The following is a 19,320-nucleotide window of genomic DNA, read 5'->3' as shown; positions in this document are numbered from 1 at the left end:
TGGCATGTGGGACGCTGCCTCAGCGTGGTTTGATGAGTAGTGTCATGTCCGAGCCCAGGATTCGAACCAACGAAACACTGGGCCGCCTGCAGCAGAGTGCGCGAACTTAACCACTCAGCCACTGGGCCAGCCCCCCCCCCAAAAAAACATCTCTTAAGTGAAAACTAGAGATGACATAAGGAGAAACTGTAACCAATCGCAGAATCACAGGCTGCCTCACCTATATTAAAAGCATTGACTGAGCACACTATAGACGTGGAACTGTCTTAAAAGATATCTATGAAAGAGAGTATTATTTCAGGACGATTTGTGATGAACAAAGTCCAGTTAGCTGATGAGTTATTTTCACAGGAAAATCCTATAGAAAAGCTATAGATATTAAAAGTCAATGGTGTATCATCTACAACAAAGACGCTCTGAAAAGTCAGATCTTAAAATAAGATTTATGTTCCTCTACTTTATGAGATGGGAAAGAAAGGATTTGAATTAAAAAAAAATTTTTTTGATTAAAAAAATGTCCAACAGTTTGAAACTCAACTGAGAGATCTAGAATTTACAGACAGTTCCCCGAAGGGTCCTTAGTTGATCCATTGCTTTCCAGACTTATTTTTAGCCATAGAACCACTTGTTCAAATGAAAAAGAAAAAGATTCACTCTGATCCCTAGAGCTCCCTAGTATCTGATAATCTTCCAGTTTCGATTCACGTGCATCCTTAAAATAAAATCCGTAATTTAAGTCTCACCAGAACAGAGGGAGAAAAGGAAAGGACAAGGGAAAAAGAAAGAGGCGCTGGCAATCTTGACTGTCGCTATCCTGAGGGACATTATACGTCTCTGGGGAAAATCTAACCCAAATCCCAATCCTTGCCCCACTCCTCCACTCCAGTCCAGCTCATCACCTGAGCAGCCACACCCAAGTCTTTGAAATCTTTATTCCTATTTTCCTCTCTAGCCACAGCAGCCTTTCCTGACAGCTCTGTCATTCCGCTCACTCTTGTGTTTCTCCCTTATGGAAACAACTATTTCTTCTAAGTCAAAGCTGCCTGGAGGCATCGATGCCATCTCTAACGGCATAGATCTCATAAATCACCTAAACCAGTGCTTCCCAACCATTTGCAGAACATAATAGAAAAAGATAACTTTTTTATTTTAATTAAAGTTAGCATTTTATTTTAATATTTTAAATGCCCCAAGCTACTTATGCCACTGGAGAGATAACAAGACTGGGAGGTCTGGCGATTCTGGCCATGGTCAGCCCTTAGGGACAAAGAAGTGCTGTGTGTCTGCACACCAGCATGCTGGAACTACAGAAGATGGTGCGAGTTTTTGAGGAGGGAAAATCTAGGAGGCCTTGAATTAAACCATGTTTTGCTAATATTCTCAATCCCTTACCCCTTTATTCTCCCAACCAAACTGCCCTCAGCCCTAGAACAATGTATTTAACTATGGCCTTCCTCATTGCCTGAACCTAAAGTCTTAGGTACTCTGGAGAAAAATCACACAGTAATGGGAACTGGTACCAAGAAAAATACCATGGTCTCAGCTTCAGATTGGATCTCGAGAGGTTCTGGCAATCCTTTGATGGGCTTTTAAGCAACTCTCTCTCCAAGTCCTCATGACAGAGTTTTAAACTTTCATCATTCTCTTGAAGATCTCCATCTTAAGTCCTCAAAGACTCTCAGGCCCCCTTCACAGAGGAATATAGGCCACAGGGTTGGTACTCTCTCAACTTTCCTAGACACACTTGCACTCAAGTCCTGGAACTCTGTGTTTTCTCAGGTCTCAGTGGAAGAGAAACCCAACTGCAGGCTAAATTCCTCCCACCCTCTCTCTAGATCCCACTTTCTCCAAAATCCTTTAGGATGTTGTTCCTTATGTTATCTACACCCTTTCCTACATTTAAACATATCCTGTCAATTGGCTTTTTCTTAACCTAGTGTTTATTCAAAGGACTTTCTTAATTCTACATTCCCCTATTTCTCTCCTTCCCGCCACAGCCAAGCTTCAGGAAAGGAGTAGGAGACATTTATTCTCTCCTCCTTGCCTCGCATTTACTCCCCAAAGTGAAAGCTTTCTGCCTCCGCTCAATTCCCCAAATCTCCTCCTGTCAAGATCAGCAATAACCTCCTAATTCCTCCACCCAGTGCGTACCTTCAGTCCTGAGCTTCCTGGCTCTCACGTTAGCCTTCGAGACCCTTGGCTCCCTTTATCAAACTCTCACTTCTCTTGATTTCTCTGACACCACTCTTTTCTGGTTTCCTTTTTACCTCTCCAGATGCTCCTTTTCAATTTCTGTTTTGAGTCTCTCTTCTCCCACCACCATCTCCTTTAAAAGTTAGTAGGCTTCACATTTCCTGATGAGTCATCTCTTCTCACTTGACAGACTGTCTGTGCAGTTTGGAAGTAATCTAACTTCCTGGTTTGAAATGCCACCTCTAGGTACTTTAAATCCTTTACCTCTCTGTCTCCTTGATTATAATGCAAACATGTTGAGGGGAGGGACTTCTTCTTATTCATCATTGTATTTCCAACATCTAGCATTATGCGATCCATAAATATTTGTGGAACGAATAAAGGAATTCTCATCTATACTTTTATCCCAGACTTTACTTTTATGCTTCAAGATTATTTACCACACTGCCTACTCTCCCTTTCCATTCAGATGTTCCCCAGATGTCTCAAGCACATATTTCACCTGAAACTCATCACTTCTACATGTTCCTTATGGTGTTCAGATAACAGCCACTCAGCTGGTGAGTGAGTCAAGATGATCACCAGCATTTGTATCTTGGTTCAGCTTTGTGGTTTTCTGCTCTAGGAGTTAACAGTTTTGAAAAGGAAATTATATTGCAAGAATAACATTTCAGAACTTAGTGATTCATACAAGTATACAAATGTAACTCTTGAAAATATATCCAGGGCTTACCGAGCTTGTAGTATACCATAAACCCACACCTTCCTGTATTTGAGCATCTGCTTTTTAATCTTCTTGGAACTACTGTCACGCTCCCTCAACTCCTTCTCACCTTTAAAAAAAAAAAAAAAAAAACAAGTGAGCTGTCAGTTCTTTCAGGGAGGTCTTCTCGGTTTCTGTCCTCCCCTGCCCAACTGAGTGGATCCATATGCTGCCTGTCCAGAGATCTTAAGGCTTGCCCTGCTCAGAGAATGTATCACCTACCATAATAATTGCCTGTTGATTTGTTTTCTCTACTAAGTAATGAGCTTCTAGAGGCAAAGAAGTTTGTCCTGTTCTCTTACATTCTTTTTTTTTTTTTTTTTTGGTGAGGAAGATTGGCCCTGAGCTAACATCTGTTGCCAATCTTCCTCTTTTTTTTTTTTTCTCACCAAAGCCCCAGTACCTAGTTGTATATCCTAGTTATAAGTCCTTCTAGTTCCTCTACGTGGGATGCCGCTACAGCATGACTTGATGGGTGGTATGTAGGTCTGTGCCCAGGATCTGAACTGGCAAACCCTGGGCTGCTGAAGCAGAGTGCATGAATTTAACCACTTGGCCACTAGGCCAGCCCCATGTTCTCTTATAGTCTCCTACCTTCTCTATCCCCAGGAAAAGCACAGTGCCTGACACAGAGTAAGTACTTAATAAATTTGAGTAAATAATTCTGTCAAGTTGAGGGTTTTGTTGATGAGATTGAGTGGAAAGAATAAAATTATGCACAGTTAAATAGATCAATAGGTTAAACCATAAGTTTTCATCTGGAACACAATTTATATGCTTCTGTTAACTGATCTTCCAAGGACATCAATAAGTTCATCATCCTTAAACTTCATAAGGGGAAGAATAATGAAGCATTGTTGTTTAACTAAGTATCATAGTCACTTCAGATTTGGCAGTGGTTCCACACAGTTCCCTAAAGTGACATGATAAATCTTCACCTACATTTTCCTTTGACATTCTCCTTCTTTCTGCCTTTCCACATTTTCTCCTGCTTCCCCCTTGAATGTGATCCTGATGGCTAGAATTCTGGCAGCCATTTTGGGTCCTTCAGAAAAAGGCTAAGAGGATTACAGAAAACTCTGTCCTGATGTTTTGGAGCCACTCTACCAGCAACTCCCTACCTCCAGACTTCTCATTACAAGAGAAAAATAAGCCCTAATGTCTTTAAGCCACTATGACTAATAGTCATATTAATTATATTAGTCATGTTCCTAACTGATAGAATAGCCAACTACCTGATATTATTCAAAGCACTTGAAACATCCCTATGGCCTACATTCCTGCCTCCCCGCATTCCTACTGCACCCCTTAACACACACTAACACTGCACAGAACACATATGCATACCTCATTCATCAGTTGGCCTAAATCTGAAATTCCACAACTTGAGACTCATTTCCTTAATTTATGCCCCTAGAACTAGTAACACTTAAACTTTAGACATTCATCCTTTCAACAAACTTTTATAGCTTGTTTATTATGACCTTTTCTAGGGATCCAAAAGTAAATAAGACACAATCACTGCCTCAAGGAACTTACACTCCAGTGATAGAGTCATTCCTGAAAACTGACATTAAAAATAGAGTCTAGGTGAATCTCATTTTTTTTTTGTTTTTGCATATTCTATAAGAAGACAGTCTTAAAATAAAATTTCTCATGGTATTTTCAAAATCTTTCAGCTCACTGTAACTGAGAACACTTTCTGATGGCATATCAGAAGTTTATAAATAGTATATGGCCAGATGGATGACATGAAATCCCATAATAGGGACTTAGATATGCCTGCATGGGGTTAAACATAAGTGATCAATTTCAGAAGATTCTTCTGAAACATAACAAGTATGCTGGTGCCAGTGCTATTTCATCATGTTCTCACTTCTGTCCCTTACCCCACCAAGTCTGAATTTCCAGTCGTTAGTCACCATGGAATGTGGGATTCTCTCAAATGAGGTTTCAACCTGACACCACCACAATTTCACCTTTCCATAGTTGAAATAATTTGAGGCATCCATATAATAACCAACACTAGAGATGTGTAAACAATCTGCCACAGGCCCTCAGTGATTAGGATTGTTTGTCTAAAAATGTCCTTAGGTCAGCTAGCAGGATGCTGTTCTTCTAACCTCTTCCCATTCTGGTTTTGGTTTGTTTTGTTTTTTCCATTTGCTGACTTCTCACAGGATGTGAATTTGACTGCAATGTCACAGAACCATAAAGAACGTTTGAGAATTAATCAAGACCATACAGCATAGTCCATATGTCAGTTGTCCTTAATTCTCAAATGCAGTCTGGATGATGTTTACAAAAATGTCTACATGGCTATTAATCATCCCTTCTTCCTCAAAAGATGACTTCTAAGTCATAGAAACATATCTTAGTTTTTTTACTTAATCTTCCCTCAAAGTAGCACTATTCATAAGAAAAGAACAGCTAGTTTATCCCAAGAAGAATGGGGAAATCCTCGACTCTCTAAATTTGCTATTCTCCTGAAATATCAAATACCTGAAACTGCTTCAGTTGATCCTCGTCCATCACAGTCATGCAGACAAAAATCACTGACATTGAAAATTAAAATCCTACACTATTGTATAATGCATATTTTGTTCACCAGACTGATAATGAGATCTTTTTAAAGGTATCACTGATTCAGCCACCAGTCATTGCCTGTCAAGAAACGGCACATTGCTCTTCTGATAAAGTGACATGGCATGAAATACATCATTGAACATAGGCTGCTATTTAAATTGCGAAGCTCGCACCTAAGGAAGCAATGGCAATAATTGGAAAACGTCTTAACAAAGATCACAATGTGTTGTAACAATGAAGTATCCAGTTATGTGTTTTGGACGAAAAGAATAAAAGAAAATAAGGCTAATTTTCTATTCAGTCCATACAAACCATTAAGTACATTTTTAATGTGGAGAAATAATTTTTAGAATTTTTATTCAGGTATAATTGACACAAAACACTGTGTCAGTTAGTTTCAGGTGTACAACATAATGATTTGATATTTGTATATATTGTGAAGTAATCACCATGATGTCTAGTTAACATCTATCACCATACATAATTATAATTTTTTCTCGTGATGATGACTTTTATTTGTTCTCTTAGCATCTTTCAAATATGCAATACAGTATTATTAACTATAGTCTCCAAGCTGTAAGTTTCATCGCCATGACTTATTTATTTTATAATTGGAAGTTTCTACTTTTGACTCCCTTCACCTATGAGCGTGTCTTTTTTTAGATTCCATGGGATTGTTTTTGTTTTTTGGCTTTTTTTCTGGTCTGGCTGTAGCAGAAGTGCTGCCCCTCTGAAACTTTCTCCATTTTAGTAAGTTCCCTCTTTTATAAAGTGCTCTTACTTCATTTCTAACATTATTGCATTCTTTTTTTAAATTTTTTTTAAACATTGGCACCTGCACTAACATCTGTTGCCAATCTTCTTTTTTTTTTTTCTTCTCCCCAAAGCCCCCAGTACACAGTTGTATATTCTAGTTGTGAGTGCCTCTGGTTGTGCTACATGGGACGCCAGCCCAGCATGGCCTGATGAGCGGTGCCATGTCCACGCCCAGGATCCGAACCGGCGAAACCCTGGGCTGCCCCAGCAGAGCTCGCAAACTTAAGCACTCAGCCATGGGGCCTGCCCCCATTATTGTATTCTTGCATTGAATTACTTAAAGATAATACTTATCACTCTTCCAAAAATGGCTTGAGGCCTGCACTGCTCTGAAGGAGAATGAGGGTTTGATTTCCTTTTGGCGGGAAAGGGCTAGGCTTCTCTCCAGTGGGGCTCCCCAACCCGCATGTCCTGTATGCCACACAGCCTCCTGATGTAAAAATCTAGATTCAGACTCATTTTCCAGATTACTTGTTTGGGTTTTTCACCAGTCCCAAAAGAGGAACACTTGGCATTTCATCCTGAGAGTCAAATTTAAGTTGAAGCAGAGACAAATGAGGAGGGTGGGAACCCTCACTTCCCGGGCCGGGTCAGTTGAATCCTCCCTAGAAATCAATGAAAAGTTAATGTTGTAGCCAGACCACCTCACATCTTCCCATTCAGTCATCTCCAAAGCAGCGTGTTAGGACTCGGCAACTCTAATTTGAAATCAGCCTTGTTCTCTTGCCAAACAAAGCTGGATCTGTACAGGTATCTAACTGGAAAATCAATTTTGGTAAGAATGGCTAAACAGCACATTGTTTATATGTGTATCACAGTGACAATAACACTAAAACCCCACATCGACAGGTTGAAATAAAGACATTCCCCGTAAAGGAAAAAACTACCGTTATTAAATGTGTTCTACTTACAGCAGTCTCCATGTTTTGACATTTTAAATCAATCTTCTTTAATTTGATAATAGAATCCCCTAGTCCTTTATAAAGACAAAGATTTTCCATGTGATGCCCTCCCAATGTTTTCCTAAGGGATCAAAAACGAATATGCGCAGAGCTGGAGCTCACTGAGCTTCACCTTGTGGTGAAGACTCGGCCAGCAGCAAACCCTGCTTCTCCCCTCGCCTCATCGCAGGGCCCTGGGATCCATCAAGGCCTCAGTCCAAAGTTTCCAGTTCAAGACAAAAGAGAACTTAGAACACTTGCTCAGAACCAAGATGAATTTACCAAGTTAGATTTTTGCTAAGTGGGCAGCTCCCTTTCAGCGCATGCAGTGTTTGTAGACAAGGTCCTGTGTCAGATCCTGTAGAGGAGAGAAAAAGGAAAATGCACATTGGAACTTTGATCTAGCGGGGAATACCCAAGTATGCAAGTAACTGCAATAAAAAGATATTCAACCTTCAGCTGTCAGCTTAAATGTGACTTCAGAAAGGCTCTCCCACTCCCCTCTCCCTACTTGTTAGCCTTTCTCCTTGCACGCTTTTGTTTTCCTTCATAACACTTGCCATAATATACAATTATCTATTCACTTCATATTAATTTGCTTTATATTTGTTTCCCCCATTTGTGAGTTCAAAGAAGGCAGGAATGGCTTTTTCTGTTTGTTTTTTTCCTTTTTCTTACTGTTACTCAGAATTTGGCACAAATGTTTAGCACTGGGGGCGGAGGGGGTGCGGGGATGCATGCAAAACTTGATTCAATAACCAAAAGTAAAGTATGAATAAAGTGCAATGAACTGTTCTGGGGAGACTTGGGAAGATTCCAGAAAGGAAGGGAAATTTAGATAACTAGGATTTCAATACTTGAAAGGGGAGGGAAAGAATGCATCCCCAGTGGCTGAGGGAATTAAAATGTGAGCAAACGGGAAAAGTGAGGAAAGTGCAAGGCATGTTTCTGGAGTAGTGGGTTTGATTACGGTGTATCATTTCCGAGGGAGGAAGTGAAAAACAAGTCTGCAGGGAGGGGAGAGACTACTTGCAGAGGTTCTGGTTAATATACTAAAAGTTTGGGCGCTTGATTTTATAACACTTAGTCATAAAGTGTTTTGGTCTTGTGTATAGCTGTTTCCTCGTCTCAGAAATAGAAATAGCAGTGCTTAATACACCAACTTTGACATTTTAACTTGGACAATAGTATCTATGAAGAATTTTTCTATTTAAAATGCAACCAAAGGGCCAGCCCTGTGGCCGAGTGGTTAAGTTTGCACGCTCCGCTGCAGCAGCCCAGGGTTTCACTGGTTGGTATCCTGGGCGCCGACATGGCACCACTCATGGTGCCATGCTGAGGCAGCCTCCCACATGCCACAACTAGAAGGAGCGACAACTAAGAATATATACAACTATGTACCGGGGGCTTTGGGGAGAAAAAGGAAAAAATAAAATCTTTAAAAAAAAAGTACAATCAAAATTCTTGATATTGTTCACGTTGACTACAAAATGAACCTAATATTTAAATTTAAAATGACGAGTGATAGAAGACAGTGATTGATTTGTGCTGTTTCTTCTTGGCCATTGGTTTCTTCATCTTCCTTTGATGAGATTTGCGGTAGCATTCTTTGTCCCACTGGGTCTTGTGCTCTTATTTTCATTTAAAGAGCATCACTCCCCACAGCGGGTGAAGTGCTGGGACAGGCTCCTGTGCCAGGAGGAAGCAAATGAAAAATTCCTGAATTAAACACGACAGTGCATCAATTCGAGCCTTTTCCATTCCGAGTAATAAGAATGCGTTACCCTGTCCACCTGGTTCTGCTGCCTTCTGGACCCATGGTTTCTTGAACTTAAGTTTGGATTTGTCCTTCACAATTTTTTATTTTTGGTTCCCAATCTGGTATTTTACTTCTTGCCTGTCCTGACCTGCAAATTCTATATGTGCATTAAACTGTTTGCTTTCTTAATTACTTCTTTGACTTGATAAAAATCATAAGTACAGTAAAGGCCAACCTTACGGGGTACTTGCTGTCTGTCAGCTGCTATACACACATTATTGCATTCTTGAAATAATCCTTCAATGTGTGTATCATTATTCCTATTTTATAGATAAGGAAATGGAATCTCTAAAATGATAAATAACTTGTCAAGGTCACACAACTGGTAGATGGCAGAGATAGAGTTTATACGAGGTCTGTCTGATTCAACATCCATTTCTTTCGCACGCTAACACTCAAAATCCTGCTATTTAACTCCTACACAACTAAGCCCTTCATTTCCTACCAGTTTGCTGACTCACAGCCTGGGCTACACCTATATTCTGCCTTTCTCCAACTGTCACTGATTTATGGAACTGGGAAAATAAAACCAGGGTGCATCTTTCACCTAGTTTGTTAGAAAACACTGACTATGGCATCAGATCATTGATTAGAATCTGAAGTCTCGCATTTCATATACACTGCAAGCCTTTGGGGAAGCTATTTATCTATTCTGAACCCAGATGCCTCACCTATCAAATTAGAGGACTTCACTAGATGATATGTACCAAAACTCTCAGGCTTTCTCTCGGGGGCACGGCCTCAGCCATCTGTGCCAGCACAGTGACAGGCTCTATCTATCCACTTCTGCCGCCATATTTGGAACAATGCCTCACATTTCCCTTGTGCTTTCTTGACCAGGCACTGTTTGTCACTCTTCTTTATAAGGATACACATTGTCTCGTTTATGAGAACCCACTGAAAAATCCTTTCAAAAGGAAGCTAAAGGTTTAGCTTCTCCTGAGTAATTTTTTGTATTTTACCCCATAGACACTATGAACTTAGAAATCATCAGATTCCTTTTTTGTTTTGCTTGCTAGAAAACTCAGAACTAACTACTGGCCTACCTCCAGGAACTGTTAAGAATCTTATGGCATACTTTTTGTATACTAAATTTATATCCCATTTCCCCCTACTATTCATTATTACTTCTGTTCTAATTTTAACAACTATTCGTTTGTTCTCATTTCCTATGTATGATCCCGTATATGATTGAAGAATGGACGAGAAATGTTTAGTACTGAATGTATACTAATGAATGGATAGGTGGATATATAGATTCATAAGTAAACCAATAAATAAATATAGAATGCTCTTCTACAGCTACTGACAAAACAGTGAATTTTAGTTTTAATATATTTGGGTCTTGATTATTCCACAAAAGCTTACACAAGTGTCCAAAAGCAGCATCATCTTTAGCAAACTGAAAACATCATCTACAGTAGAATCATTAAAAATGATGCCACCAACAGAATAAAACCTGTCTGCTATTAAAACATTGTTTAGGACAAAAAGTGATATGTCAATTTTGTCTGCAAAGTGAGAAGTGCCCTGTGGTTTTTTTGATGCCAGCCAAACTAAAAGGAATCACGGCATTGTTAAATCAAGCAAATAATTGGCCTTATTAGGATTATATTTCAAAAGTACATACACACCCATATATAAAAGACCACTTTGTTAAGAATGGGGACACCATAGCTTTATAGGAATAATCCATTTGGATTTATAAAAGTCTTGATCCAGCTTAGAACTCTGAGTCTCATAGAATCAGACTTCTTAAATGCTTTTTCTCACTCTTCTCTAAATTAAATTAAAACACCCCTATTTCCATTTGAATTAGAAAAAAAATAATGGTCTTTTTATTAGTTTTGGTGTTTAAAGAACTAATTAGTATGAGAACAATGTGTGTGCCATTCCTGGAACTGTATTTGAAACCTGCAGAAATTCAACAAGACTTTTATTTTACTCAGAAAGTGTTTATTGAACAACTACCTTGTGCCAGGCACTGTGCTAGATGCTGAGAAAACAGCGATACATAAGACAAAGCATCTGTCTCTGTCCTCTTGGACCTTACATTGTACTAAAGTAAGACAGTAACAACACAGCGCAGAACAGACAGCACAGATAGGAACAAAAACAACTGCAGGTACTGACAAGCATTTTAAAAGAAAATAAAGCAAAGTAACAAGACTGTATTAGTCAGTATACAATCAAGGAAATACACTAAAACAAAAGTAATAAATTAGTGAAAGAACTGAAGAGTCAAATAGGTTAGTGAGACTTTCCAGAGATTAGCAAGAGCAGAACATCATTAGCACTCCTAGGTCATAGGGACAAAGGAAAGAGGTCATGTTAACCAGATTCTAAGGACTGGGGTCATCTGGAAGAAGCTGGAACCACAGTGCACCTGAAGGAGTAAGCAGGAGCCACAGAGAAAAATAATAGGCACTGTTGGAGACATCACTCCAGACAGAGAGAGGGGAATATTCCTTTCATCTGCATCAATGCCTCTCATTGGTCAAATGCAAGATGAATCCAGCTGACACGCCAGGCTGGAAAATACAGCCTGCAGTAGTTAGCTCCCACTGTCCAACAGTCCAGTGGGAGATGGGCAAGGATGGGATCTGAGGTCAAACAAGCCCAGGTTTGCACAAGAATAGAAAGTGACCAGGGAGCAGAAGAGCTATTTTAAATAGTAGTCAGGGATGGTTATGCTAGGAGGTGACGTTTGAGCAGGGACCTGAAGATAAGGAGAAAGCCCTGGGGAGATCTGAGGAGAGCATTCCAGGCAAAGAAACAGCAAGACCTGAGGGCGGAAAAGACTTTGTCAAGCTTGAGCAATGGCATGAAGGCTACGTGTAAAGGAGAGAGTGATAGAAGATGTAATCAGACAGTTGGCTGGAAACAAGCTCACTGTAGGCGCTTGAGGGTCATGATTAGGAATTTAGATTTTATTATTGTATCAAGTGATGAAATTTTGACTTGTCCTCTCTATTTGCAAAATAGGTACTGTGGAAATGAGCATGATACTGCTTAAAACTCGCCTGCCAATCTTAGGGAAAAATGGTTCAACTCTGGTCTTGTAAGGTCGGTAATACAGAGCTAGAGCAGACTTCTCCGAGTACGTCCCTTGGCTACACCTCCACATCCTTGCCTACGTGTCCCCGACCTCAGCAGTGTGCATACGCTCACACCAACTTGGAGGAGGATTTGTGAGCAAGCACCCAAACAAACAGAACTCGTGCTTCCCTGTCACCTTTCCTCCAGTCTAAAGTTAGTGCAGAAAGTTCCACTAATTTCGAGTCACCAGCACAGCTGCTGATCCAAGCCCTGGCATCTCATTTTCTCCTGATACTTACTAAGCACCACAGATAAGAAATCTCTGTCCTTGGTTCCGTTACTTTATTGTTCTTTATAAGAAAATGGCTAGCAGTAAAAGAAATGGCAAGAAAAAAGTAAGTTATTAATGAGAAGTTTGAACTGTCTGGAAAATGATCTTTTATGACTTATAATATTGCCATTAGGTTGTTAATGACTTTAGGAACTATAAATTTTATATGATATAGACTCATTTTCTTCTACTTATTTTCTAAAATTTATTTAAATCAATTAATAATTATGGAAAACATTTTTATAAAAAATTTATGGAGACCACAATATAAGTGACAAGGAGCAGCAACAAAAGTTTTTTAAATAAAAAACTTACGCAGAGCATTAAGTGACAAATTGGATTAAGTTATGTGAGGTACTTATTTGTTCAGGAAATAGTTCATAAGTACCTACCACACACCAAGCATCATGATGAGCACTGAGGACACAACTGGGATGTGGTCCTACACATGGTCCTTGGCCTTCTAGAGATTTATGATTAATGACTACATCTTGTATTTCCTGTGGCAGCTACAACAATGCCTTTGCACATAGTAGGTGCTAAATAATTACAGGTCAAGTGAATGAACAAGTGATTCCACTTCACCGACTAATTTCATGAAAATGAATCAATTTTTGTAACAGTTAACTTCCAATGGCCAGAAGAGTACATGTTAGAATATCAAGCAAGCAGGTCTAAACAGAACACTAACTTTATGCAGTTAAAATACAATTGTTAAAGTCAAGAGCTGAAATGGTACGTGAAAAATGGTATATCACTGAGAAAAAGATATAGAAACATTTAAAGAGTAAACCTTTGAGTAAAGTTTTGGAAAAGAAAAAAAAACGAAAAGAAAAGCCTAAACTGACTTTCTCAGTAATAGGAAAGTGTTACCAATGACTAGGGGTAAATAGTATAACTGCTCATCCAATAATCCAGTACTTGCTAAAACCCCATATAAAATAGCACTCTTTTAAATTGTGTGATTTAATGCGGAAGCAAATTAGCATAGCATATAGAACAAAAAAGATAACGTCAGTTATTTCTAACATTTCTCTGGAAAATTATACCCAAATTTCACTTAATGGAAACATATAAGGTGTGTGAATATATCAAAGATCAAGTGTTTGCTATATAATACTATTTTTCCTCATTTACCCCAATCTTAATAGCCTTTCATACCTGTAAAAATTGTCTAGCATCATATATGGTCAGAGATAAAGTGAAAATCTCTTATTACTATCTACTGCATGACCAGTAAGCGAATTAACCTAACAGTAATGCTTACTATAAAAATCCCTGAATGTCTTTAAACCTGAAATTCTCTGTGTTTGGTGATATAAATATTAAAAAATTACATTTTTAAAGAACCAAGCCAGGATCAATGAAAGAATAGTGAAATCAATGGGACTATACGTCAACCTTGTGTTAGACTCTAGAGAACCTTATACAGAAATAATACCAAAAGAAAAAGTGATGAAGAATTCAATTTCCATCATTTCACATAATTAAAAGATAGGCTGAAATAATTTTGTTAACTCGCAAGAGGGAAACATTCCACCAAATCTGGCCAAAGATCTGCTTTTCTAAGGAAATAAAAGAAGTTCATTGTATCCAGATTTAGGATAAATCTGTTCCTGTGAGCAGAGGCATCTGTTGTTACTAGCATTTTTTGGGTGTGTGAATATGAATTGAATATGAATTTTACTTTCATAAGCTTCTTTTTTCATCTAATTTCCAAAGTCAAAAGTTCTGGAGAGATTTTAAAGGAAAGTAGTCCTCCCAAACTCTAAAGAACATGGGATATTTTTAACTAGAAGGAAGAATAAGTGTGAATGCTGAGAAACAATGTGCTTCCATGCTTGTGTAGCCCTGGAACTCAGAGTTTTAATAAGGTAATATCTTAGGCTTGTATTTCTGATAAACCAAAGACCACTACAGCTCTCTGACAGCAGGAGTGTACCAAGTACATCTGCAGGCCTAGCAGGATGGAATGGGGCCAGGAATCAGAAGAGCAGGGGATGTATTTCTTCTCTTAAAATTAAATGAATATATAGCCAAGGAAAATGGCTGCTGTGATGGTTGATTAACACAGTTGAAGTTTAAGCTTCTAACCCGGGAGTAGCTTCCCTTGTGTCAGTATGTGAATTTGCACACACACCACTAGGTTCCATCTCTACAGCTAAAGCTTTGGCAGAGTAGTTAGGAATGCTTATTCTGGAAGCCATAAGAACTGGGCTCCAGGCCCAGCTCCGCCCCTTCCCAGCTGTGTGACCCTGGGTAAGCGGTTTACCTTCGCAAATCTCATCAACTTCATGGGATGGTGAGGACTGTGCGAGATAAGGCTTATCTCCCCACTACTGAGTTTTTTCCAGGTCCGGAGACCTGCACTGGTCTCTCTCCATGTTCTGTTTGCTCTACTCTGCCTCTGGGGAAAGACTTCTCTGGTTAGTAAATTTGGAATGAATAACTGTTCATACTCAGCTCCAAGGAGCAAGCGTGGCCACCAAAATCATAGAGAACAAAGATATATTCTGCTTCTCCATGCCTTTCACTTACTAGGAGGCCTGTCTCAGTTCAGCATAGTCATGATTGGTCAGTAAGGCCTTAGTGCCACGTCTCCCAACATGGTCTCTGTTACCAGTCAAGGTGATACTTACCCCTCCATTTCTCTCATTTATCTTATTTCTCAAGGAGTTTAGGAGCCTGATGGGGAACAGGAATGCTATTTACTAGGTGTCCCCTTGGAGATCCCAATATTTACTGTTATTATTACTATTAATTATCATTGGTCATTGACTGATTTGTGAAAGGGGACAGGGTTGAAAATATTAAGTACTCTCCACTACAATTCCTCAGAAATTCATTAACATCTATTGAATAAATTATAAAATAGTGGAACTATAGGGACCCTTTAGGACCATCTAAACCAATGCCATCTTTATACAAATAGGAACCTTAGTTCTTAAATTTATCCCTTCCTATAGATAACTAGGAGCAGAATCAAGACACAACCCAAGTTTCCAGACTCCTGTCTCTCCAGACTTCCAATCTAATGTTTGTCTTACCACGCCCTCCTGCACCCTTACAGCTACTCCACATCAGCAATTCATTCTCAGTTTTTCTCTCACACTTTTTTTTTAACTAATAAATTTCTCTTTCATTCTCAATTCAGAGTTGGGGTTTTGGAGAGCCCTTCAGAAATAAGGAGGGCAGCAGGGTGAACTAAGAAGCAGCTTAGATCACTCAATTTGACTCAGGATAGGAAGTGCCATATTCTTATTAAACAGTTTATTATAGTTTTTCAAGACAAGCCACAGATTTGCCAGCAGTCTCCAGTTCAACAGCATCCAGAAACTTGTTAGAAAGGCAACTTCTTGAGCCCACTGCCAACAAACTGTCTTAGTTTGCTCGGGCTGCCATAACAAAATACCCCAGACTGGGTGGCTTGAACGACGGGAATTTGTTGTCTCACAGTTCTGGAGGCCAGAAGTCTAAGATCAGGGTGTCTACAGATTTCATTTCTCCTGGGGTGTCTCTCCCTCTGCCTTGCAAATGGCTGCCTTCCTGCCATGTCTTCACATGGCCTTTCCTCTGTGTCTGAGCATCCTTGGAGCCTCTCCCTCTTCTTATAAGGAAAATCAGTCCTGTTGGATTGGGGCCCCACACTATGACCTCATGTAACCTTAATTACCTGTGTAAAGGTCCTATCTTCAAATACAACCACATTTTAAGGTACTAAGGTTATGGCTTCAACATACAAATTTTGGGAAGATACAATTCAGTCCATAACACCCATTGAGTAAGAAACTCGGAGGTTGGAGTCCAGCGGTCTGTGCTTTAATAAATTCTCCAGGTGATTTTCATGCAAGTTAAAGTTTGAAAGCTATTGTGTTAACCGGTGAGGACACCCACTCACCATATGGAAAGGGTAGTTTGGGCTGAAGCAATAAGCTTATCCTGAGGATCTTCGAATTTCTGAGAGAGGACTGATTCCGGCACACATGCCCACTCACGAAGATTAATCTAGTAGACCTCAGGACCAGTGGTGTTGTGGCAAAAAATGCGGGTGTGAAATAAAGGGAGCCCTAAGCAGGGAGCCTAACTGTGGAGCCCGGGCTCAGGCAAGGACCTAGGCAGCAAGGGCGTTAGGGCAGCCTCCATCAAACACCGTGTGTGCTGGAAGCACACGCAGTGGCGGCCACAACAGACTCTCTACTACGCTCCCCAGCTGGCCTTGGGAAGTGGACTGCACCAGGTGGACTGAGTTAAGCACCCCACTTGGATTCTTAGGTAATTCCTGAGGTGGTGGGATCTCAAACAAGAACTGAGGCTCTATTTTAACACATGGAAGCCTACCTCAAAATGCAAATATAAGGCAGAAGAGGCAATACATTAATTACGTCACTACTGAGATTAATTAATCTCAAAGGAAAGATTACTCTGCTTCCTGCATGAGGCAGGAAGGAGTGAAAGAGATGGAGACGTTTTAGGATTTTAAATCCTGGCTGGCTGTCAGAATCATGGAGGAGATTGTCAGAAAATGGGTTTCACAGACCTGCCCCGTCTGACTGAAGGAGACTCTCCAAAGACAGGGCTCAAGACCTGCCCCGTCTGACTGAAGGAGACTCTCCAAAGATAGGGCTCAAGCCTTACCGCTATCTGGTCTTCCAGGGAGGTGGGAAGTAGGAACAACAAACAAGACTAACTGAAGTAGTGATTCATCGTTATTAAGCAGCACAGGTATAAAAATAGGACTCATACTTTTTATCACATATTTTATAAGCAGTGGAAAAAGAAAAGAAGAGAGAAAAGCATTTCACAAAATAACTCCAGGTTGGAATTTAGATATTGCGAAATGACAACACTGATATGGGAAATGGAATCCAAATTTCTTCCCCTCTCTCTCTTCTCCCTTACCCTACCGCGGCTCTCTGCACGAAGTTATCTGACACTTTGACCCATTCGCCACATGTGGTGTGCCGCTTACCGATGTTGCATTAAGATTCCACCACTTCAGCACTGGTGGTATGACACCACGCCCATTTTTAAAACATACTCATTCTCCTTTGCCATTTAATGTTAGAATAGCTGCTCAAGAATATAGATATCACTTTTGTCAAAATTCAGATTGAACTTTAAAAATACATCTCTTCATGGAGTAATGATCTAAATAATCAGCTATGATAGTTATAAAAGAGAGTCTAAAAATTAACACAAGCCCTCACCCCCTAAAAAATCTGAAACAAATTTGGCTAGTTTCAAAACAAATTAGGTAAAATAATTTCCTTTGGAAATCTTGGGATGGTTATGCTGTCTTCTTGTCATGCATCTGTGTTTCTAAAAATTCCCTTTCCTCTCAGACCAAATTTAGTTTACTTTTATATAAATGTCATACTTCTGTTATTCATTTGGTAGAAGCTGCCCCCTTGTTTTTTAAAAATTAGCCTCTGAATGTATGCAAAATGGGATCGTGTGTATCATCTTCCTAACATCAACAGAGACGAATAGAAACTCTGTTACATGGCTCCTAATGCTACCTCTAATACAGACCTGAAAAATCAATTGCCCACGAATCAGGACAGGTTTATACGATATAAGGAATAAGTCAACAAGATCTTTGCTGGGGTTTTCATTAAATCACGGAACTAAAAATTACATTGCTTTAATTTCCAACAGCCTCTTCTATATCATCAAAGTTTTTTGTTTGTTTTTATTTTTTCTTTTTGCAGCCTTTTCAGCAATTTCTCACCATCTTTGACTATTTGAACTATAAATTATAAAAGGTCACCAGTAACAAGACATTGGTATAATTTTCACATTCGTCTGTGGACTCAACTGTGTGGTGGTTGGCAATCTCAACCCACTTGATATAGTTCCATAATATCACAAAAAGATGGCCTGTAAATAACTCTCTTCCATCTGCCTTGGATACCAATGGTGAAGAGGCTCAAATTAACTTTGATAGTTGTAGCTAAGAATGTTAATGAACTTGTTTGTGTCATATTTGTCTCCCCAAAATGAATGTGAAAACAATCTAGAGACTAATTACTCTTTAGAATCTACCCCTGTGTCTCCATAGAAATTTTGCAGCTGTCCCAGATCTTCCTTTGGAGCTTTATGATCTGTGAGCAACATTATACAGCTACCTCTGTTGGAATTAGAGAACCAGTGGGACCATTGCATGTGATTCCTGTGGTTTGTCTGAACACAGTTCCTCTCTTCTTGAAAGCACTGAGACAAAACAGGTATATAAGACAAAATGTAGCATCTGCACACCACTCCCAGGGGGTTATGGAACAAGCATTTATTGAGCTCTTCTGCAGACTAAAGAACGTATTGGCTTCTGGGGATTATGAATGAGATATTCTCTTCGGACCTCACAGGGCTTACAGCACAAAGTGAAAAAGTAGAGAGTTACATCACGATTTGTTCCCTTGAGCACCAATTTTAAGCGAGACGTTCTACAGGAAATGGGCGAAATGATCATGGAAACTGTCTTCTAGAAATTCACAGTCAAACAGGAGAGAGGAAGCAAAAAGGTGAAGAAAGCTGAAAATGAGAAGTAGCATCAGTGAAGTGTGGACAAAGTGCACTAGGAATGGAGGGGAGGATAGCAACGGGACCTGGCATGCTCGGAGCAGGGCCTCCGCTATTTTAATAAGCTATAATTATAAAAGGTTATCAGTGAAACTTTTTTGTGAGAATGATTCATGTAGAAAAAAATCATGAAATGGATATTAAAATTATTTTCCAACATGTATCAAAATAACAGGATACAGTGTACTTGATGGCGTATGCTCAATAGAAACACATTTGCATAGCATCTGATCTGCAGTTTTTCACAGTGCTT

Source organism: Equus quagga, chromosome 7 (genome assembly GCF_021613505.1).
Source record: "Equus quagga isolate Etosha38 chromosome 7, UCLA_HA_Equagga_1.0, whole genome shotgun sequence".
Lineage (NCBI taxonomy): Eukaryota > Metazoa > Chordata > Mammalia > Perissodactyla > Equidae > Equus > Equus quagga.
Note: the sequence above shows the minus strand (reverse complement) of the source record.